Raw genomic sequence first — 24,506 nt, 5'->3', positions numbered from 1 at the left:
GGCCTGGGGGAAAAAAAAAAAAAAAAAAAAAGGAAGCGTTGTCTTCCTTCTGTAGCCGGGCTGGTGTACCGTACCGTGCGATAATGTGAGAAATCCAGCATATGACCACTATAGAAGGGGAGCTCTTCTCCCGGCTCCATCACTTCATTTGTAATTCTTATCTCAATTATGCTCATTATTACTGTAAACAGATGTCGTGGAGATTCGTGTGACCTTTATAGAGGGTGACGTTTATCAGACTTGTGTGCTGTTCATTGTCTTAATGTTCCTTGGTTCCTACAACACATCCATCTGCGAGGCTTTCCTTATACTCTCATGTATTCTGTGGCAGGAAACTTACAATGATAGTGGTCATCTGTATTCAATCCAAATGTAACATCCAACATATCCCTTACATAGTACACTGATAATACAGAATCTACCTATAGCTGACACATCTCATTATCTATCTATCTATCTATCTATCTATCTATCTATCTATCTATCTATCTATCTATCTCTATCTATCTATCTATCTATCTATCTATTTAATCACACTCACATATTTTATAGATTTTATAGATACCTACCTATAGCCACATCATCTATCTATCTATCTATCTATCTATCTATCTATCTATCAATCATCTATCTATCTATCTATCATTTAATCACACCCACATATTTTATAGCTACCGATATACATATACACCTACCCACCTACCTATAGCCACCGCATCTATCTATCTATCTATCTATCTATCTATCTATCTATCTATCTATCTATCTATCTATCATCTAATCACACCCACATATGTTATATATGGGTGCAACAATGCTATAGATACCTATATACATGTATACACCTACCCATAGCCATAGCATTTACCTATGTATGTATGTATGTATGTATCTATCTTTCTAATTGTAACCACACACACTTTGCATAAATTATACTTATAACATTATATTTTATAGCTGACATTAATTATTTTCTCTCTCTCTCTCTCTCTCTCTCTCTCTCTCTCTCTCTCTCTCTTCTCTCTCTCTATCTCTCTCTCTCTCCCTACACACACATATACCTATAGCCACCACATTATCTATCTATCTATCTATCTATCTATCTATCTATCTATCTATCTATCTATCTCTATCATTAAACATATTTTGTGTACTGGTGAAATGATGTATATGGTTCCATGTGTATTGCGTACACATGGCTGTGTGGTTTATTAGTGAGGACAGACGGGTAGAAGGGGGATCTTCTGTACAGATGGTCACTGATTCCTGATCTGGGCGCTTCCTGTCATCCAACAATCCCTGCAACCTGCTCTGCTCCTATCACCTGCACACAGCTCCATCCAGACGTAAGAGTGGACTTGATGAAATGATAAAGTGAGATGCATGTGTATGTACATATACAACGTTTTAATCTAGGATGTACGTGTAGAAATCGTGTATAATACACCATATTCAGTATATATATAATTGTAGCGAATTATTGTATAAATGCTGTGCAACGTACATACAGACACAAGTTCAATAAATAAGAAAGTGTACATTTGGATTGCCTTATACAATAATATTTGTGCTCCACACCCAGATACTCATAACACAAGTGTGCCAACACAGATACCAAGTTATAGCAAAACTACAACAACATAGAAAAACACACAAACATAAATGTATCACAAAGGTTGATATATGATATAAATACATAGATCGATAAACGGATAGATTGATAGATAGAGATAGATAGATAGATAGATAGATAGATAGATAGATAGATAGATAGATAGATAAAGAAAGAAAATAAGGGATACATAAATAAAGAAAGAAAGAAGATAGTGGATAGAGATAGATAAAGAAAGAAAGAAAGAAAGAAAGAAAGAAAGAAAGAAAGAAAGAAAGAAAAAAAGAAAGAAAGAAATGTAAAAATACATACAGTATAATATACATAATGTACACAGGCATGCATACAAAACACACCGAGACACACACATATGTACATGTCTCATATGTACACATATATCTGTACACATGTTTGATGGTCCTGTTCCCAATGGTGTGTAATCACTTGTGGTCCCCCCAATACCACCCCATGATGTATTGCGCAATGGAGCTGCACGAGGTTCCAGCTTTTCCCGTCCACATTGTCATGCACAATCAGCGACCATATTAATTCTCAGTGATTACCGATGTGGGTCTGTGTGGGAACCTTCTCCATATCTGTCTTACAGGCTGCCAAACAGAATCATAGAAAAAACACAATTTGTGCTATAAAAAGCCGCTCCAGACGTGAGGGAAGTGTGGAGGGTGAGCGTGAGAATCGGGCACCAAGTCCCCAGATCACCTTTCTACAGCCTAATGATCAGACATGTCCCCAGCCCAGCATGTGACAGCTTCCCACACAACAATAGGCTCCCGGCACTGAGAGGGCCCACACAGCTATTAATGAGCCCAAACACTCCGCCGAGATCCCACCGACAAGTGGACTAGGGAAAGGAGAACATGGCACAGAATGGTTGGACATTTTGGGGTTTTCACATGGGCACACAAAGGATTTCATATCCCAGGTGACATCGAGGAAAGCTAAGGAGGGATTCTCTTCTAACAGGTTACACAAAGTCATGTTCATGAAGAAAATATTACAAACATGCATTTAAAAAAAAAATAAATGAAAAAAAAAAAAAAATATATATATCACGATACCTTTTTTTATTGGACTAACAAAATATATAAAAGACAAGCTTTCGAGAGTGAACCTCTCTTCTTCAGGTCAGAAGCAATACATATATTGACCCTCAGCTTCACCGTGCACATTATTTTATATAAAGGTAATCAGAACCCTCAGGATCTTTATATAGTATAGGGGCCAACTGGAACTAGTGGTAGAACTACAAATCCCAACTGGGATTTTTAAAAAAAAGATGACTCTCAGCAACACTTTCCATATTATTTTATATAAGGGTAATCCTAACCCTTGGGATCTTTATATGGCTTCACTTTAGTACATACAGAGCCGACTGGAACTACCTGTGGTAGAATTACAAATCACAGCTGGGATTTATAATAAAAATAATAAAATGACTCTCAAGAAAACTCTAGCTCTTTGGATCTCAATATTGTAGGAGTATTCACTTTAGTACATATGCACATGTAGAACCACATATCCGTGCTAGGAATAAGAGTTCTGCAAATTGGTCTATAATATCAAACCGCTCAGACCGTGCTGGGACTTATAGTTCTACCAGGGCTGTCAAGCTTCTTAGATCACAATTGCCCTGCAGAAGGGCATGCTCTACTGTCATTGCACTACATATCCCAACATGCATTGTAAGCATCCTGCTGCTACTTATAGTTCCACAAACTGGTCTGTATTATCCAACTGTTCAGACCATGCTGGGACCTGTAGTTCTACCAGGCCTGTCAAGCTTTTTAGATCACATTTGTCCTGCATGCTCTACTCTCATAGCACTACATATCCCAGCATGCACTGCAAGCATCCTGCTGCTACGTATAGTTCCACAAAGTCACTATTATCAAACTGTTCAGACCATGCTGGGACTTGTAGTTCTTCCAGGGCTGTCCAGTTTTATAGATCCCCTTTGTCCTGCAGAAGTGCAAGCTATACTGTGGTAGCACTACAATCATCCTATTGCTACTTATAGTTCCACAAAAGCTTCAAGGTCTCAGTTGTTTTTCTCCAGAGCTCTAATTTTTTGATCATTTATCGCAATCTTTGCGCCTGGGCGCACATTAATGCGCAGGCTTAACTAAGCTGGAACCTTCTATATAATAAGCTAGATGCAGTTAAATATTTGGCAGCAGGATAGAGTCGATTGAAAACAGTCCTCAGCAGTATTAAAGTTGCAACACAATGTTATTTGGCCAGAGCTGCTGCCCTTAAGTCAGGCCATTGATATCTCTCCTTATATATGATTTATACATTGTTAGACTACAATGCTCTTTTTTTTTTGCTTTTGTTTTACCTGATCATTCTAAAGTGCTTAAGGAACTCCAGCAAGAAGCGCTCTATTGATCAGCACATTACATTAAGTTAATCCAAAGCATTCATCACAATGGGCTTCATGGAGCGCCTGGCCCCTGCCACATATCTTGGATTAGACAATTGATTCAGTGCCACTGGAACCAAATATAGACACAGTGATGCTGCTGGGATTATCCAGAGATGCCCACCAGGAGCCACAAAGACTAATATGCGATACAGGACGCAGCTATTGATCGGTATGGATTGGCAATCTTCTCTGAGAACTTGATTTGGATGGAAGCTTGCAGAGCTGGGAGGAAGCTGCCTGTTCACATTGGGTTTCCTAAGGAAATCTGTGCTGATCTGCAAGAAAACTGTGCATGACATGGTGTGTCCCACCAGGAAACACAAAACACACTATCAACGACCCAAAGCAGGCTGCTGCTTATCTCTGGCAAGCCTGAAATCTGTTATAAAGCAAGGCCAGATGCCCGGTCACTTCCACCACAGGATTAATGGCTCCACAATGGAAAAAGATACATTTGGCCAAAGACAGGCAAGCCCTAGCACAAGCTGGGACAAGGACTACAATGAATGTCATCTGGATGTGTCAACTGTCACTGTCAAGATAAACAAACAGCTAGGGTGGGTCATTTAGGAACACACTGCCCACTTGCTTGATTAGGAACTGATGAGGAACAGAGCTGGAGTTTTTCATGGGTGACATGCATAGTAGATATCCAGAAGTTAATATAAACTGGAGAAGAACTGCAACTATTACCCTCAATGCTTACTTTGTACATGGGATTCTAGATTCTTGGGTGCAAGCAACACTTTTAATCCAGTTTTAGTATGTTGCAAGGATCTGATGCGTTTCTTGAAGACCAAATATTTGCACTTGAAGAAGCACTACATAGTATTGGAGGCTACTGTGCACATACTGTATAAGGAGACCAAGCCAGACGTGTCCTGTTTTATGTCACTCCTCACTGCTCAGCCTGAGTGTATACAGAGCTGCACATGAAGCATGGACATACATGGAGACATGCAGCCCTGGACGCAGGAGCTTACACTTTAATGTTCCCTGGCAGCAGTTACATCCTGGAAGACCATAAAACCCAGAACTGCAAACCTCAGACAGAAATGTGTGTTTCCCCCATCATATAACAGAGCTCCCTATGTTTGCCATAGGTTCAGTAATAAAGACGTCTTTGTTCTATCTGATTAAGGCGATTTAAACAATATGTTGCAGACAGTCTCTCCCTTCCCCCCTCTTTTATTACTGTTATAGGGCTACAAAGTAGGACATAATCTAGAACAGTCCAGAGAATCAAATACTTTATACATTTATTGTAACATGTACACAAGACACCTAAGCAATCTCAATCAAATCACAAATATATCAGGAGCCGGATCACCCTGATAATATAATAAGAAGTTTACTTCAAATATCTACTTCACTTCTTCATTGTCAGTCATTTTCTATTGTCTAATACCCCAAAATATTGTATTTCAATACTTTAATACATAACCGTAAATCTTACTCTGATAATGGATGTATGCATCATTCCCACATCAATGTAATCATTGCGCTATGCATCATCCCATATCAGTACTATATACCCAGGCATCACATCTAACCGCTCATATTATAAGATATACATAACCCCAAATGCATTCTAGGCATCAACCTAAATAGAGTCCACTTCCTAAATGTCTATTCTACCATCACCCTATAAAAAGCGGTATGGTGCACAAACTTACATCACCCCACTGAACTGTACAATGCACAGACTTACATAGTGTATAAGGTACACCCCTGCATTACCCTATATAGAGGTGTGAATTGCATATTCTTGTATTATTCCCACATTGTGATGTATAAAGCACACTTCTTCACCACCCCATATGGAGATAGGTACGCTCTTGCATTGCCCCATATCAAGTTGTACAATGTACAATCCTACATACAACTGTACAATGTGAATCTCTTCATATAGAGCTCTATGATGTATAGTCCTGCATCATCCCAAAACAAGCTGTACAATCTGCATCACCCCTACAGAGCTGTACTGTGTATCCTGATCATCCCATATAGAAATGTACAGTGTACCGAATCCTGATCACCCTATATAGAGTATTAGAGTTGTACAATATATTCCTGATAACCCCATACAGAGCTGTGCAATATCAAAACATGGTCAACTGATATAATAGTTGTACAATGTATGCTGGTCACCTCATATAGAGCTATTTACTGTACACTTCTGATCACCCTATATAGAGCATTACAATGTACACTTCTGATCACCCTATATAGAGCATTACAATGTACACTTCTGATCACCCCATATAGAGCTATTTACTGTACACTCCTGATAACCCCATCTAGAGGAATCCAAGGTATACTTCTGATCACCCCATACAGGGCTGTATGCTGTACATGCATGGTCACCTCCATATAGAGCTGTACAATGTATATTTCTGATCTCCCATATACAGCTATATAGTTTACATTTCTGATCACCCCATATACACCAATACAATGCCCACTTCTGATCACCCCATATACAGCTACACAGTATACATTTCTAATCACCCCATTCAATGCTGATCATTGTACCCTCCTGATCACCCCATATACAAATATACACTGTCCACTTCTCAGTACCCCACATACAAGTATACAATATCCACTTGTGATGCCCCCATATACATCTATCATCTATACAATGTACACTTCTTATCACCTATACAATTCTGATCATTGCACCCTCCTGATCACCCCATAAAATGCTGATCATTACACCCTCCTGATCACCCCATAAAATGCTGACCATTGCACCCTCCTGATCACCCCATACAATGCTGACCATTGCACCCTCCTGATCACCCCATACAATGCTGACCATTGCACCCTCCTGATCACCCCATACAATGCTGACCATTGCACCCTCCTATTAGAAGCGGTGTGTGGCTGTGTCAAGGAGGAGGAAGGAGTCCTGATCTCTGCTGATTTCCACTGCGATCTCTTCCTCCCCTCCCCAGTCACCTCCTCCCATCCGCTCTGTTTATTTCTTTCTCTGACACTTTGCCTCCTTCTAAAGTCAAGCAGCACACTGGCAGCAGACGGCCGGGCTGCGCTCCCCAGGTGCAGGGGTGGGAGGGCTCCCCCAGCAGTGGGAGGTGATAGCTGCAGACATCTGTGTCGGGAAGGGGTCAGGGGGGGTCAAGTAATGCTAACAATAGGGAGAGCACATTGGGCTTTTATTTTTTATTTTGGGGACTGTCTGCCTGCTCCTTTCTGCTCAGTGTTTTGTCCCTCTCAGACCTGGTGGACTGGTAACATGCTCCCTTTAAAGCTGCCTGGCCTGCAGTAACCTAAGACAAGCACTTTCCCCCCTGGCCATCTGGACTCACACAGCTCCTCCTGGCTGCCTGGGACTCATCACTGTGCACACACAATCCAAGCCTCTCTCACATCCTAATCCCCTTCTGTTACTTCATTTTTTTTTTTCAATCTGTTTGTTTTTGCATTAAGTAATGGTCTAAGGGACAACAAAGCGGTGTGACTTGCTCCTGATTTCCTGTTCTTCATACAATTTCTTTTTTTTAAAATGGGAAATCTAGCGAAGGGGAACTTACATGTAGCAATAGAGGAAAGTTGTTGACTGTAATATGGAAAGATGAATTGGGAAAACCTGGGATGCATCTTGGAAGCATGGGACTGTTCAGGAAATGAGGGATAGCAGACAGCTAAGTATTCATGAAAAGGTTCCTCGGTGGTCTGGTATGGTTTTTCTCCATAGGCTCAATTATAAATGCGTTAGCACAAGGATAAGGAGCCTTATATTCCGAAAAAGTAACAGTTACTTTTAGCTGGGTTCAATGAGATTTGGAAATTAGCATCCTATAGCTGAAAATAAAGCTTCATGTTGTTATTGTATAGAGCAAAGCTTTGTTATAGTGATACTTAGAAGTTAAATCTTAAACATCCTTATTAACAAAAATGTATCTTATTTGTGTATCACTCGGCTGTAGAGCCTCAAATCATCTCTGAATTCATGCTGACACTGTCCTTCCTTCTGGAGGGTGGCTACTTTTGTTCTTCATGGTCCCTGTGTGTGTTGTAAAGTAGCCACCGCTCCAAGCTCACTGCGGGTGATGGACTACAATCTCAATACAAATTGTGAGATTGTAGTCATTAACCTCCCTGGCGGTATTCCCGAGTGTAGCTCGGGGGTACTTTTCCATACCATAAGCGGTAACCCCCGAGCTACACTCGGGAAAGCTGCACAGCATTTACTTACCTTGTCCCTCGAGCCGTGCTGTGTTCTGCGGCCGATGCCGGCTTCCGTCTTCCGGGTTCCGTCGCTTGCAAACGTACGCGTCGCAGGAAGGTGGAACCGGCTGGATATTTAAAAAAATTAATTAAAAAAAACGGAAAAAACGACAAAGACGAAAAACATTCGAAAAAAAATAGACCGAAAAATGACATGAAAAAAATAAAAAATCATACCGCCAGGGAGGTTAAAGGAGAACTATGGGGTAAGTGTTTTTCCCCATAGTTCTCCTAAGGGTCACGGGAGGACACAAACTAGCGTCCTCTCATGACCCAAAGCTCAGTATATCACGAGTGACAGCTTGCAATATACAGGTATTCCTCACGACCGAGCTCCGTTCCTACGACTAGGTTGTTAAACTAATTGGTCATTAAGTGAGGAACTATATACAGTACTGTACTGCGTTAGTACAGTACTGTATAGTGTTGCCGATGTACAGTACTGAACAGTGTACTATACATCGGGCAATAAAATACTTACCTAGACCCGCAGTGAAGAACGGAGTACAGCACTTCCGCCGGCGAGACGCCACACTGCCGCTGCCACGTTCCCGCACGTAAGGCCGGAGGTCGGTTGTAAGTGCGAGTGGTCGCAAAACAGCTACGTCGGTAAGTGAGGAATGTCTGTACTGAGATCCCCGCAGATGGGAAGGATCCCGACATTACTGTCGAGATCCACCCAGCTGCGTGATTGAAAGCTGGCTCTGCCTATCTAGAGGCAGAGCCAGTTATACAGCCCCCTCCCCCATCCGTTCCGCCAGTCAGCGATGGAGGATCGGAGCGGGGAGGGGGGGAATCCCTGCAGGGAGCCGTGAGTGACAGTGACAGCTCTCTGCAGGGAGATGATTGAGAAGTGAGCGAGCGATGGATTAAGGTTTAACTCCTGAGATTAGTGTCACTTGAATTAAACTTTATGGATAGTGATTGTGGCACTCTCATTTAACAGCATTCATTGTGAATTGGTGATGGTGATGGTGATGGTGGTGGTGGTGGTGGTGGGGTAGGAAATTGGCCTACAAAGGCATCAGCATTATTTGTCTGCGAGGAGTTTGCATGTTCTGTGCTTGCATGGGTTTCCTCCGGGTACTCTGGTTTCTTCCCACACTCTGAAGACCTGCTGGGAGGTTAAATGGCTCCAGTCTATATTGGCCCCTTATGTATGTGAGATAGGGACCTTAGATTGTAAGCTCCTCAAGAGCAGGGACTAATGTGAATGCACAATATGTAAAGCTCTGTGTAAATTGTTGGTGCTATATAAATACCTGCAATAAATACATTTGTTTTAGACAGTTCCCTCAGTAGTTATCATAAACATTATAATACCAATCAACTGCTAAAAGATCCTTGCCTTTCTCATACCTACACCCTTATGAACTGCCTGTATACCATCATAACACTTGTATCTATATAGTGACACAGGAGGACAAAGAAGCATTGGTGGAACATTTCCACTGTCTAATGGGAGAGCTCGAAGAATGTGGAATATGTTTAAGAGCCGTTTGTAACCCACGGGGATCCCTCATGCCATCCAAACCTTCCAAAGCAACGCTTATTGGACAATGAACATGTTTTGCTTGCAAAATGTTTATCTTTTTATGGGTCCCATTGAAAGCCAGATTTTTTCTTCTTCTTACATTTGGACAATGGGCAATTTGGCCTTCTCACTGTAAAACCTCACCAGACAAAAGAGAAGAGGACTAAAATTGCCAATATTTTCAAATGATTTCCAGAAGCAGAAGTGATGTACACGAACTGCTGATATTAGGGGATGAAGGAACACAATTATAAAGGACATATTTACATTTTGAACAGACATGTATACAAATATTTGTTAAAAAGAATACAAAGTAAAATCAGAATGCCATTCATATGTTCAAGTGAGTTTACAGAGAGAAGTCTCAAATGCCGGAGACTGGCCCAGGATATCAGATGACTACCGTGGGGAAAGAAAGTGAAGCGCCACAATGGAAGACAGACAATGTGAAGGTTGGTATGTCTAATCTCTGTACCACTGTTATTGTTGCTGCTGCAGATAATAATAATAGTAGTAATAATCACATCAACAATATTAAAATAATAATAACAACAACAATATTAATAATACAATTAATAATAATAAAAAATTATAATAAAACTGTAATAGTAAAAATAATAATAATCACAAAACAACAACAACAATAATAATAATAAACTGTAATAGTAAAAATAATATTAATAATAACAACAATAATAGTAGTAGTAGTAATAATAATATCACCACTAATGTGCACTTCACATAAATACACATTTTTAGAAATTATTTTATACTTTACCCAAAACAATTTTTTTAATGTAATTTTCAAACTGCTTATAACATTTTCAGAAAAGCCATCAGTTCACCAAGTCCCCATAAGGCTAGGTTCACACCTGCACTACACTGCACGACACCCGGGACAGGCGTCCCAGGGCCACGCGATCGCGTGCTAGTGCGTGGCCCGTTGATTTCAATGGAGTGACATCCGTGCGGCAATTGCTAAAAAAAGGTACATGTGCCTTTTTTTGTGACGCATGACACGCAGCTTTTTTTAGCCGCGATTGTGTTCACTTGCAGAGGCGGAACTGCGGCGGGAAACCACGCGATCCGCCCGGCACGACTAGGGTTTCATTAGAAAATAATGGCACCCACAGCGCGATCGGTTCACACCTTGGCGACTCCTGACCACGCAGCAATCTTGCACAAAACCGGGAGTCACCCAGGTGTGAACCTAGCCTAAAAGATGTGCCTCTGAAGCAGAAAGTATATTCTTACCTTCCCTGCCACCCGCACCACCAAATGGTGCTCAATTGAAGAGAACTTGTCAGGTGAAGTTGACACTTCAAAACTAACACTACTGTTGATCTCCTGTGTTTCCTGCAGTGCTCAGTGGTTTCCCTTACCACCTTGGAAATATAAGCTTACCTCTTTTGCCACCTGCGCCATGACCACGGGCTCCTCTTGCTGACACCTATATTACTGCTGTGTCCTGTGGTGACATAGGGGTGGGCTGTAAGAGCCAGTGGCTGCTACGCAGGCAGCAGGACAGGTATACATATCATTTTTATCTTTTATGGGGATTTGTAGTTTAGTAACAGGGTCACTCTCAGTATGCAGAAATTTCCCCATGTAGTGGCTATATCAAACAGGGCAACCAGAATCTGACCGCTGAGAAAAAAAACAATTGCAAGGTAAGACAAATACAGGATATATTTCAGGGAGTCCAAACTGACCTAAAGACCTGCAATTAGTAAATCATAATTGCTGAGCAGCTGTAATAAAGCAGGCTGGATTGGCGGCAATCTGAAGCCTATGGTATAAGCAGACAATGCACTCAAATGATCTCCAGGGGAAAGATTGATTGGACAGATTAGAAACTTTGTCTGATCTCCAAGATAAGCCACCACTGGAAATGTCTGGCTGTACTTCCACCTTCCTGCTTCATTGATTTACACCAGAACTGCAGATAAAGTCGTATCCTGACAGATCATTCCGGCAAGCTTGGCTACCCTCTGATGTCTATGCCCCCCTCCCCTATCAGAGAAAGTCAGAGAATGCAATTGCTGAGCTTTCCTTTTGAAATTGCTAGTTGCTTGGCTGTCATGCTGACCGTCTTTCTTTAATTCTTTGAATCCCTGCGCTGGCTTCCGATAGCCCAAAGGATACAATTCTAAATATTAACAACCAGATTTTCTATGGTCAGATGGAAAAAGTGCAACAGATTCCTCCATCTACACTAAACTGTGTGGATGGAGGAATCTCCCACTGGGCCAAGCTTCAGTATCTCACTAGTCGGCCCCGCTGGCTCTCAAATACCTGAACAATGCCTGCATCCAATCAGATTGTTCAGATATTTTGACAGCCAGTAGAACACACGGCTTAGAAATATAGGGGGGCATTCACGAAGCTGCCGAAGGATCCAGTCGTAGCATCGTAACGTCACGGCTGGCTCCGACCAGTTGTTATTCATTGGACGGCAGCTGCTAGAAGAATCTAGCAGGTGCCGGCCAATAGGAAGCAGTTGGGTGGAGCTAGCTGTCACTGCTAGCTCCGCCTAATAGTTTTTTTTAATATTTATTTTTTAAATGTACTATTTATTTACATTAAAAAAATTACTTTTTTTTTTCTTTTCACTATTTTCATTGATTTGCTATTCTGCTCGGTACAGTACGGTACCATGCTCGGTAAGGAGGTACTGAGCAGAATAGCCGAGCTGAATGCCGTTCAGTGGCATTCGGCTATTCACTCACTGCCGTTATGAGAAAAGGAGCGAACGGCAGCGAGTGAGCTGCCGGAGCTTCGGCTCAGCTGATCCAGATGTTGGATCGGCTGAGTCGAAGCCCTTCTGCATGTTCAGCTGACCAAAGTGCAGCCGAAGGCAGCCGATGTAAGGCTGATTTCACCCAATGTACAGCTGAAATCAGCCTTACAAGCCTGAAGTGAATAGCCGAACAGCGTTTGGCTCACTTCACTACGGCTGCGTGATTCACTTGGCTGTCTTCAGCAGCTTTTTGAATAACCCCCATAATGATACTATTGACAATCCTTGCGTTATATTCCTTCAGTGGGGTCATTATAGCATTATAAACCTTGTTTCCTGTGCTTGTACTTTGTGTACTTCGGCAGTTTATGTTAAAACCCAATAAATTAGATTCTTTTACAAAATAAAAAGATAAGAAACCTTGTATAGCAAATATTGCTGGATTACAATCACAGGCATCAATCCTTGAGAATATAATGTACTTATAAGAATCAACATACCAACATTTTCTGAGTGCAATACAAAAGAGCTGTAAACATATTAGAAGAACAATATGATGCTTCCGTATTCTGGTATAGTTGTAAGGACACGTCTGCTATTGTTCCCAGATATGGTACAATTCTGACATTAATGAAGATATGAAATAGCACGACGCATGTAGGTCATTTATAATTAAAACCTCTTGCAGCGCTTTTGGTTACAGGTTTAATAATTGTAAATGCTCTCTGTCCCCTTATTTGGCTTAAGTAATCGGCAACTGCCCTTAAGTCCCTTCTGTTACTGTCTAAAATAATACTCCTTCCCTCCAGCAGGAAAAAAATATAATTCCGCGGGCCTGAGTTACTAAAGTCAAGCACACACATCACCAGCGAGGATGAGCGGTGTTTTATACTTCTCCATGTTAGCTTGTTTTCATGAGTGGACATGGGCTGGCGTGCCTGAAAAAGAATTCAAATCCAAAAATAGTCACCAGCACACCGAAGCATATTCTGTCAATTCTTCTTGATTGACAAAGGAAAGGTATGTCACAATGTGTAGCGACGTTTCGGAACCATTCTGAAGAATTTCACACTGTGACATACCTTTCTTTTGTCAATAAAGAAGAATTGACAGAATATGCTTTCGTGTGCTGGTGACTATTTTTGGATTTGTACTTGATTTGCGGTGGCACCCGCAGTCATTACAGCACCCACCCGATGTTTTTGGGTTACATCCGGTCAGGAGTGAGATGGGATTCTATGAAGTTTGAAAAATAGTTAATTGTGAAGAATGTCTAATACCAAGAATCAGAATGATTGTATTATATATGTTATTATATATGTTATTTTATAAAGGAATTTTTTTATTTGTATTATTTTTTATTATTATTATTTAATTTTTTATATATTTTTTTTCAATAAATGTAAAAAGTTCAGCTCGTTGTAAATGATCTTATCAGTACGTGTAATGTTTTTAAAAGATTCTTTCTCTGTATCTGTAATGATATACTGTATATGCATAGCCCAGCTGTAGGTGCTCTTTACTTACATAGGCTCTGCTTCCAGCTTCTCATCAGTTGCTATGAAAGAAAGAGTAATTACACTAGACCACTGATAGCTTCATCTAGTTGCAAACCTACAAATCTCTTTATTTAAAGAAGAACTCCAGGAATTGACCAAATTAACCCTTTGTAGTTGGGCTACCCCCGCACTGCAAGGGTTAACTGCTCATTGTGATCTAGGGGCTGTATTAGAGAAGATACACATACCTGATCACCGATCCAGCCTAACTGCAAGACCAGTCCCCATAGCCTTTTCTCCCCTGGGCTCCGACAGTCTAAGCCATGCTGATGTCATCAGGTCTAATGCAGTTCGATTCACTTGCATTAGACATGAGGACAGCGAGAAACATACCACAGTTGGAGGAAGGGTGAGAGAAGTAAATGCTGATTGCCACAGGACTGGGGATCAGGTGGGTATTTCTTCTGTATTCCAGCCCCTGGACCAAAACGAGCAGTTAATACTTGCAGTGTGGTGGAAGCCCAACCATTTTTGTTAATTCCTGCAGTCCTTCTTTAATACAACAAGAAAAATATGGAAGAGCAAACAGGTCAAAATCATATTAAAGCCTCTTTTCAGGAAAAATATTACTCCCCTCCCACCAGTACCTCGCACTCCCTCTTTTTTTGAGGAGGTTCTTACCTGCGGAAAGAAAGATATACAAGCTCCAGGGCTTTCTTCTTGATCCAGGTTTCACTAGCAAGTTGACAACTGGCCTGGGCCAAGCATGCAGTATAGGAGATCCGACTTCACATGCTGAATGAAGATTCCAAGTTAGGGAATTATTAGGTAGAAATGCAAAGATGAGGACAACAGACACATTTTAAAGTCCAAATGCAGGTTAGGCGGAAACCTAGGTCAACAAAAAGCCAAACCAGCGCCAGATAGGAACCTCCTTCGGCCACAGAGTATATCTTGTGATCCACAGATGAGGGATATCACTGTGTAAAACATAAAAAACAAGAAACACCGGGCGCCTTTCCTGGTGCAAATAATCCTTTTATTATTTAGCAAAAAATGAACAAGAGCTTGGTTGTACTCACAAAGGAGGTAGATTAAAAGCGTATTGGACATAAAATCCCAGAAGACATTCAGATTCCTAGCAGTCAGAGAAGCAATCCAAACATACTACTAAAACCAGCAGGAACAAGCTAACTCAACTGAACACGTTTTCGGGGAAGTCCCCCTTCTTTAGAACGGCTCAACTGACTTGGTGCAAATTTACACTGAGTGGCCAGATTATGGCCTGACGTTTGTAGGCAAATTAGCTATAATTTCGTGCTGAAGTTGCTAGAGAGCCAGACCATCATAAATAGGGAAGCAGGTTGTTTACCACGACAGTGAAGTGATTTTTTTCTGAAGATACGGGTAAACAACGCGATTTAACAGCCTTTGAACGTGGGATGATTGTTGGCGCCTGGAACCATGGAGCGAGTATCAGCAAAACAGCAGAATTCGTTAAATGTTCAAGAGCAGCTGTTGTTAAAGTGTTTAAAGACTGGACTGTCAGCTAAAAATCTGGGTCTGAACGTGCGAATTGTGGCCGTCATCAACTAGTCAATGTTAGGGCAGAACGGAGGAGCCCGGTGGATGTATACAAGAGAGAAGACTCTGTATAGGAGAATCACATGACTGCAAAATGGGCATTCAGATAGATTTTGTTTTACTCCAACAAATTAGTTAGATAGGGGTGGGAAGGGGGGTGCATTGCAGTATCCTGGAGATGGGCTTTAAAATTATTTAAAAAGGAAATGCTATAATAATAACTCAAAATATGAGCTTGCTGAATCTGTTCAGCGTAATATTACATAGTGGCACACTCGCTTAACTCGAGCTCACAGAATGCTTTTTTAATGCTTGAAAGGATCAATTCAATATACTATTGCTCTATATTGCGACATGTCAATGGTTTATTCATGCAGATCTGTAAAATTACTGATAGGCCCACTGTAAACTCATTGTAATGGCACATTTGTAAGACTTCGAGCTCATTTACACTTGAGCATTCCGCTGCGGTGCGTTAAAATGAATGGCACCACAAAGCACTGCATATAGAGCACATGTGTTGCTGTACGTAAAGGGTCCCTAAGTCATGTACAATAATTAAGTAAAAAAATTACAGAATAATAAAACTGCATGAACGCATTGTAAAAAATATTTTCCCCTGCCATGGGGAGGAATGTACTATTTAGTTAATCAAGGTAAGTAACTCTCGCTTTTTTTTAACCCAAGATCAATAACCGACAGTCTTAGTAAATTAGGACCTAAGAATTGTTAATCTATGACAAATACATTTATTATTGTTTTTTCCTCTTTTAAGCCTCCATTCACTGTAGCTGCATTTGTGAACATGTGGTGTGTTTTGGTGCATTTGTTGTGCAGTAGCATAGTGCAGTCTATTCCTCTTATTGGGCCGCCTTATGCGAAACATAGAAACCCAAGCAGGAGTTTGAGCTGCAAGCTTTTTGCGTTTTTTGACAGCATGCTTTCACGCCTATGTCAAGCCTTAAGCTGTGTAACAAGATGGGCATTTAGGGTGTCATTAACCAAGCTTGCCGCATTTAGGGTGCCATTAACAAATACTGGCACGCAAGTGTGACATTTTGTGCATGTTCACGTGTGTGGCTATTTTGAATAGGGCATTAGTGTTACAAATCTGTGTGTATATTTCTTATGTCTTTTGCTTTCAAGGTTAGATCTTCCCTTCCTAGTCCAGACTGTATTGTAGCAGATTTTAGGTTTAGATTTAACAAAGGCCATTAACAAAAAAGCCCATTAAAATGGCAAATTTCAATACAGCACAAAGATCAATAGAGTTCTGCGTGCCATTGCAATCAAAAATCAATATTCAGCAGAAAGGCCATTTGAGATTAAGTTTAATCAGCCAAGTGTCTGGAGAACCCGACTCTTTCACGTCTGAATGTCATCCACTCTGTCAGCATTTGTACAGTGTCCGATTGTATGGCTACTGCATTCGTATCTATGTATTGACATTATGCGCTGCTTGTTTTGTTGCACTGACAGTGTTGCTGGTTTGCCCATAATCTCTCAAAGATCAAGCTATCTGACAAGTGAGATTTGATTGTGATTGGTTACTGTTCAAGTCATCTTGCTGTACGTTATTAATTAAGCCCAACAGCATTGGAAAATCCAATAAACAACGGTGATAGATTGCAGGGCTTTAATGGGAACTCATCATAAATCAAAGTACCCGAGATGCCTCAGGTTGATGCCTGGTCTCTCACTTTTTATTCATAACTACCTCTTCTAGGCTGTCTCTTTGTCCCTTCTGCTTCATTAATTGAACGCTAGAAGGATAATGGCGGGCTTGGAGCTTGCTTGCACAAGTGTGCCAGAAAGTTGTCCTTGATTTTATGCAACCTCTAATGTTACACCAACAACGCATGTTTAAAGCGGCCTCAGGATATGCAACATCATGCAGTTCTGTGCCCACCTCAGCTTTGGTTGAGATTGCACTGACATGAGCGTTTTCTTTGCTTATGCATTGAAGTTGTAATTCTTTGACTCATTGGTCACCAGTGGCGTATGCAGGGTATGACACATATGGCACATGTCCTGGGCACCACTTCTTGAAGGGGGATGCACCACTCCATGGATCATCAAAAAATCGTGACCCACGGAGACTGCTGACTTTATGTATCTTCACACCCCTCCCCCATACACATCTTTCCACCCAGCTCTTAGCAACCTGGGATGCTCTGGCCATCGTCCTCTCCAGCTGACAACCAGTGACATCACTGGTTGCAAGAGCTAGTCGGGACGCTGGCCAGAGCATCCCAGGTTGCTTTGAGCTGGGCGGGGAGATGTGTAAGGACCATACACATCTCCCTGCCCAGCTTTAAGCAACCAGAGTGGACAGGGAGATGTGTATGCAAACGGGACACCAGCCAGAGCATCCCAGGTTGCTAAGAGCGGGTGGGGAGATGTGTATGGCCGTTACATATCTCCCTGCCCAGCTCTTAGCAACCTGGGACTCTCAGGCCGGCGTCCTGCCCAGTGTGACATCACTGGTTGCCAGGAGCTGGTCAGGACGCCAGGGGCACCATTAGTTGCCTCTGTTGGTCACATGCTATGTTCTGGAACTTTGAGCTAAACCTATTGAAAAATAGAAATAGGGGGGTAATTTTACTGATTTTTGGGTACAAGTTCCAGGGCTTTTTCTTAATCCTAGATTCACTAGCAAGTTAGTCACTGGCCTGTGACAAGCATGCAGTATAGGAGATCAAAGTTTACATGCTGCATGATGGTTTCAGGTCAGGGATTTACTAGGTAGAAAAGCAGAGATGAGGACAACAGTGCCACATTCTAAACACAAAGCTCACATTCCCTTATTGTTTAGGATGTATACTTTTTTTCCCAGTTGTCCTCTCTTCGGTTACGTGACACATGGTCAGGGCAGCCATCAGGGGGGGTACGGCCGATACTCATGTAATGGTCCTTGATCTGTATTGAATGGGGCAGTACTATAAGCAGTTCTAAATATTTGTTTTTGTTATCAAAACCTGACTTACTGTGTAATGGAAATAATGCACCTAAAGTTGATGCAAATATTTTCATCCATTGACGATTTTTCTATGAATAACATCTCTAATATGCATTTTCATTTAAAGCTGAACTCCAGCACCAGTCACATAAGTTACCTCTGCTAAAACATATCCTGTGTCCTGCTGACTGGCAGTTACTGTGGAAATCCTCCTTCCATTAATGCCGGGATACTCCTCATACTTTAATCTCCGGGCATTGTGGTGGTTAAGAGCTGCGGTTGTGATGGTGAAAGATCAAAATATTCGCCCTCTCCCTCCCCCCGCATCTGATCAGAAAACTCCTTGCATTCATTTTGCAGAATGCAAGGCATTCTGTGAATGGAGGAGGGCGGATGAATGATAGAACTCCCTTGTCTATTCACAGAATGCCTTGCACAATCCTTTCACTGTCTCAACTGCAGCCATTTACCCCTGCAGCCCCGGAATATTACTGCTGTGGGGAGTATTCTGCATCAATGGAGGGAAGATTTTTTACAGTAACCAACAGGCAGCAGGACATAGGATACATTTTCAGGGCCCTCCTTACCAACTTGTCTTGAATTGTAATGTGATTGTAATGTATTCCTTATATTGTAAAGTGCTGCGCAAACTGTTGGCACGATATAAATCCTGTATTATAATAATAATAATAATTAGGGGCAACTTATGCGACTGGTGCTGTGTGACTGGAGTTTAGCTTAAAACTGGCCACATAACCTAAAACTTGGAGGAGGAAACCTGAGAAACCTCAGACAGAAGTTGCAATTCTTTGAACAGTGAATGTTTTTTTAATTTGTTGAGTAACTCAATCTCTCTAACTTTCCTTCCTGATATACAGATGCTACAGGTATAACATTTAGCAACAAATCTCTACCACATTTAAAATAAAAAACTTTTTTTTTTTTTTCAAAAAATATTACAATAAGGTTCCAAAAAGTTTACTTGCGGAAAAATCCTCCGTTTCCAAGTACGCATTTTTCAGGGCTTCCATCATTTTGAGTAATAAAAACCAGGCGTGCATTCCACAATGCCATTGTCCCAAAGATGTTTTCTTTTTGTAAATGATCTCAACTTCTGACAGGGCTACTTGTGTACCACATACATTCCGAATTTGCACACAGCCTCAGAAAGATGTTTCGTTAATAGGAAAATAACCATTCTGTGATGAATTACATGGACACTTTTAGAGTAAGCAGTACATTTCTTTTCTTCCATAGATTTAAAAAATGTTAGCAGATGAACAATACTCCACAATGAACATTCAAAACCCGAGCTTGACATTGGAGCCATTTGATAGATATATAGCGAAAGGGCGTTCTTCGGTCTGTATATGTTGATGGCATGCACTGTTTGGTTAACCAGGTTAACTAAGATTAAACAGCTTATATATACTTTGTATGTGCCACTCATTAAAACAGTCCATCACTATCTTCTGGTAAGCTTTGCCTGTGATGTCATTGGAATTTGAAATACTGCAGTAACTTTACAACGTGCCCCATATATTATTTTTTGACTTTTAATAAACAGTAGATGTCTGAAGAATAATGGAAACATACTGAAGATAACATTGACTCTTTTGTCATCATTTGTAATCATTGTTTACCATTTTTCTTCCTTGTCTCCCTCTTTTACTTTATGGCAAAAATTCTTCAGGACAATTATCTAGCGAAGGAGGACTCTCCTGACATGTTATGTGTTACTGCTTTGGCTCCCAATTGCTGAATAAACCATTGGAAATTAAATTTTTTTTCATTTTGAATAGAGTAAGGAAGGCTAAAGTTGGCCAAAAAGTAGTTGTTTCATTTTCTGGAAAATGCTCCAAAATTGAATAGCATGGATGGGGGAATTGTCCCTGTCAGGCTATTGTAATCGTACCTGCTGCTATCAGAATGCCCGAACAGTGAATGCAACTGCAACTTCCTGTAATCACTGTTTTCCCAAATATTTGGTCCAGCTCCTTCAACAAAAGTCAATTGAAAAATAAGCTTTTGTTGTATGGCGTGCTGCCAACAGCATCACCCGCAGCTCAAACTTCCACCAACTAAGCAGACTGGGCAGATTTAAAACCCCTGTCCTGGAATTTTTGCCATGGGCAGCATAGTGGCTAACATTTCTGCATTGCAGCACCAGTCCCTGGGTCGAATCCTGATCAGATCACTGTCTGCAAGGAGTTTGCATGTTCTCCCTGTGCTTGCGTGGGTTTCCTCCTACACTCCAAAAGACATGATGAGATGAGATGAATAAATAATAATAAATGCCCCATTGGAGAGTTTTGCTTCCACTTGCTGTCCTTGGGATGTGAGAAGAGATCTCCCCAAAGCTAGAAGAAATCCCCTATTAGACAGCTGTCACTGGAACACATGAACCAATTGGAAGATTCCCCACTATTTCCGTGCCGTTGACAACTCAAAATATGTGATTTTCCCCCATTTTCAGTACTATTGATCACCAGGACCAATGGAGAGGGTAAATCTCTCCAGTGGCGACACAGACAAAAACTCCTAACTTTTCAAACTTTGACCTTCACCTAAAGCTCGTAACTGGCTGGCTGCTTCTCTGGTCCCTGCCGCTTGTCTCCTCCTCTACTCCAACATAATCACGTCCTATACACTGTATTGGACGTGATGACTCAGAAGACCTTAGACTGTTGGAGTGGAGGGGGAGCGAAACAACAGGGGCCGGTCTAACAGCTAGCTGGCTGTGAGGATATAACTTTATTATTTTCATCCCTAGACGAAAATGAGCACATAACCCTTGCAGTGCGGGGGTAGCCTCACTGCAAGGGTTAAGAATAATTATGCCCAGAGTTCCTCCTTTGCAGAGGTATTTTTTTTTAAACATATGCCAGCAATGAACACCGAGTGTACATGAAGCAGGCATATGCAGTTGATCTATATGAAAACAGAAACTTCATTTTTTCTTGTTAGCTTTCCTCTTCATATTCTCATGAAAATGCCTCTGTTTTTTGCTAGCTCTGTTTCAGCTCTCCAATTCAGTAGTATTCATAGTGGGTCCCCATAGCCCTCCCTTTACCCTCCAGCCAGTGTATTGTGTGCAAAGGCAGAGCTGCTGTTTACTGATCATGTTACAATGAATCACAGGGAGGGGGGCAGCTATTTACAGCCTAATTGTCATCTGACCCCAGTGTCAGACTAATTTTCCTGTGGAGAACATTTTGAATTTTTAGGCTTCAGGCTTAATAAAACCTTCATTAAAAAAATTAGGAAAGCCAGCAATGTGAGTCATGAAAATGTGCACATGCATACATCATCATCACTGCGCTTCTTCATTACCACAATAAAATGCAAATCACTTACAAAGCTGGAAATGGGCTTTAAAGTTGTTCAAAGGCATGAGTCAACAGTCATCCAGTGCAGCCAGGAAGTACGGTCCCATGCATGACTGCTCTTGGGAACAACAATTGTTTGTTGATGACTATCTCTGTGATAACATACTGCCAGCACTGCTTCCCCCTTCTCTTTCCGAACACTGAATACAAATGTGCAGCCAAGGCAGTAATTTGCGCCTAGGAGCGCATCACATGACAGGAATGCCAGAGGGTGGTCAGATCATAAGAAGCACATATGATGGTTCTTTAAATCTAGGGGGAACTTAAGAATTGTTTGTATTCAAATGTCTGAAACAAATTGAGCCTAGCGCTATTGGTCTTTTACTTTGTTAAACAATGCATCTAACATGCATCTAAATTAGCTAAATGGTACTTGCATCTAAAATACAGAAAACAAAAAAAAACTAAAAGAAAACAACAAGCAAAAACATAGATCAATAGACTTAAATATGCATCATCTAAAAATGTTCAGAACAATGTTAATTACATGTTTAATTAAGACAATTAGTGCAATTATTTTTAATTAACTTTTTTTTTAAATGAAATTGGCACCATGACAGTACATCCCTATGTCTACAATGCACAGAACATGCCAAGATATATATTAACATAATTAGATGTAATTAATACCCTCTATTTTCTCATTAAAATGTGCAAAGATTAATAAAATGAAGCAGCACAGATTTGTCTATCAAATGGTATGACTTCATGTCCTTATTTAGTCTGGCTTTTTGGTGTACATTTACATAATTGGTTGCAGTATGATATGGTTTTTGAGTGCATAAAAAAGCCTGATGACAATTAAGCATAGTTATTATAGGGCATCTAGATCCAAAACACGGAAATTGAATATATCAAAGCTTACTGGTCATTAGTGAGATTAGTTTTTGTACTCTTTATTTTCACCTGGTGATCCTGCCATTAACATACTTCCCCTCAAAGAGCGACCAAACTTACTCTCTGCACTGCATCAACAGAGCAACAGCCTTGTCACCCTAGGCTGCTCTCCTGATTTGGACTACAAACACCGCATCCCTCCTTATCTCCATTACATGGGTGAAGGGGGGTTGTGTAGTTTACAGATGATAACTGAGAAGGTTGATAACATTGTTTGAGGTTTCAGTTCAGTGTTCAGGAAGTGATGAGGACACTGGATTTGTTGCAGAAATGTTCTGTTCTTGCAGAAAATGTTCTTAGCCTTAGCCAGCAAAGAAAGCAAATTCAGCCACCACATCCACGGACTGTATAAACATATACAGTATATTAATAATATATTACATTTTTGTTCTTACAACACATAATAGTAGTGGCTTATATAAAGTACTCAGTTAAGAACTTTTTCATCTAAAACTACCACATTCCATGACCCCATTGTGTTTTTTCTCAATAATCATAAAGGACCAGCCTATCTAAAATAAATAAAAAGCCCATCTTTATGGAGATTGCTTTCTTATGCTGCAGCTGCCCCCCACTGGCTAGCGATCTGATGACCGCTGTGGTAATGATTATGTAGCAGAGGGAAAGGTTTAGAAATCAAAGAGCTACAGAATGACTGAAGGAGAACCAGGGAGTTCTTTGGACTGCAGCCCTTCAGGTACAGCTTCCTCTCCAGCATGGAGAACAGTGACCAGTACACAAGTGTCATCAAACTTCACTCCAAATCTTATAAGCAATATTCTACAGGTATACTGTACATCTATATAACCTACACAAATATGGGGCAGAGGTCATTGACTAACTTTGCATACTCTCAGTTGACCAACATAGGGTGAGGTTTTCCAGGTATAAGGGCTTCTCATCTGTAAAGTGGCATTAGTCAATGCTTAACCCTTATAATCTGCAATGTTAAACCAATAACATTGTTATCTTACTATGAGACTGAAGGCACAGGAAATGCACAGCTATTTTTGTATTATTGTATATGCATTTCCATTTAACTTCCAGCACCAGTCACATAAATTACCTGTAATAAAACATATCCTATGTCCTGCTGACTGGCAGTTACTGTGGAAATCCACCTTCCATTAATGCCGGGATACTCCTCATATTTTAATCTCCGGGCATTGTGGTGGTTAAGAGCTGCGGTTGTGATGGTGAAAGATCAAAATATTCGCCCTCTCCCTCCCCCCATCCAATCAGAAAACTCCTTGTATTCATTTTTTAGAATGCAAGGCATTTTGTGAATGGAGGAGGGAGGATGAATGATAGAACCCCCTTGTCTATTCACATAATGCCTTGCACAATCCTTTCACTGTCTCAACTGCAACCCTTTACCCCTGCAGCACCGGAATATTATTGCTGTGGGGAGTATTCGGCATCAATGGAGAGAAGATTTTTTACAGTAACTGACAGGCAGCAGGACATAGGATACAGTTTCAGGGCCCTCCTTACCATCTTGTCTTGAATTGTATTGTGATTGTAATGTCTTCCTTATATTTTAAAGCGCTGAGCAAACTGTTGGCGGCTATTTAAAATTTGTATAATAATAA

The sequence above is a fragment of the Nanorana parkeri genome, unplaced genomic scaffold, assembly GCF_000935625.1.
Source record: "Nanorana parkeri isolate BGI_ZX_2015 unplaced genomic scaffold, ASM93562v1 scaffold43, whole genome shotgun sequence".
NCBI lineage: Eukaryota > Metazoa > Chordata > Amphibia > Anura > Dicroglossidae > Nanorana > Nanorana parkeri.
This window is presented reverse-complemented; position numbering follows the sequence as displayed.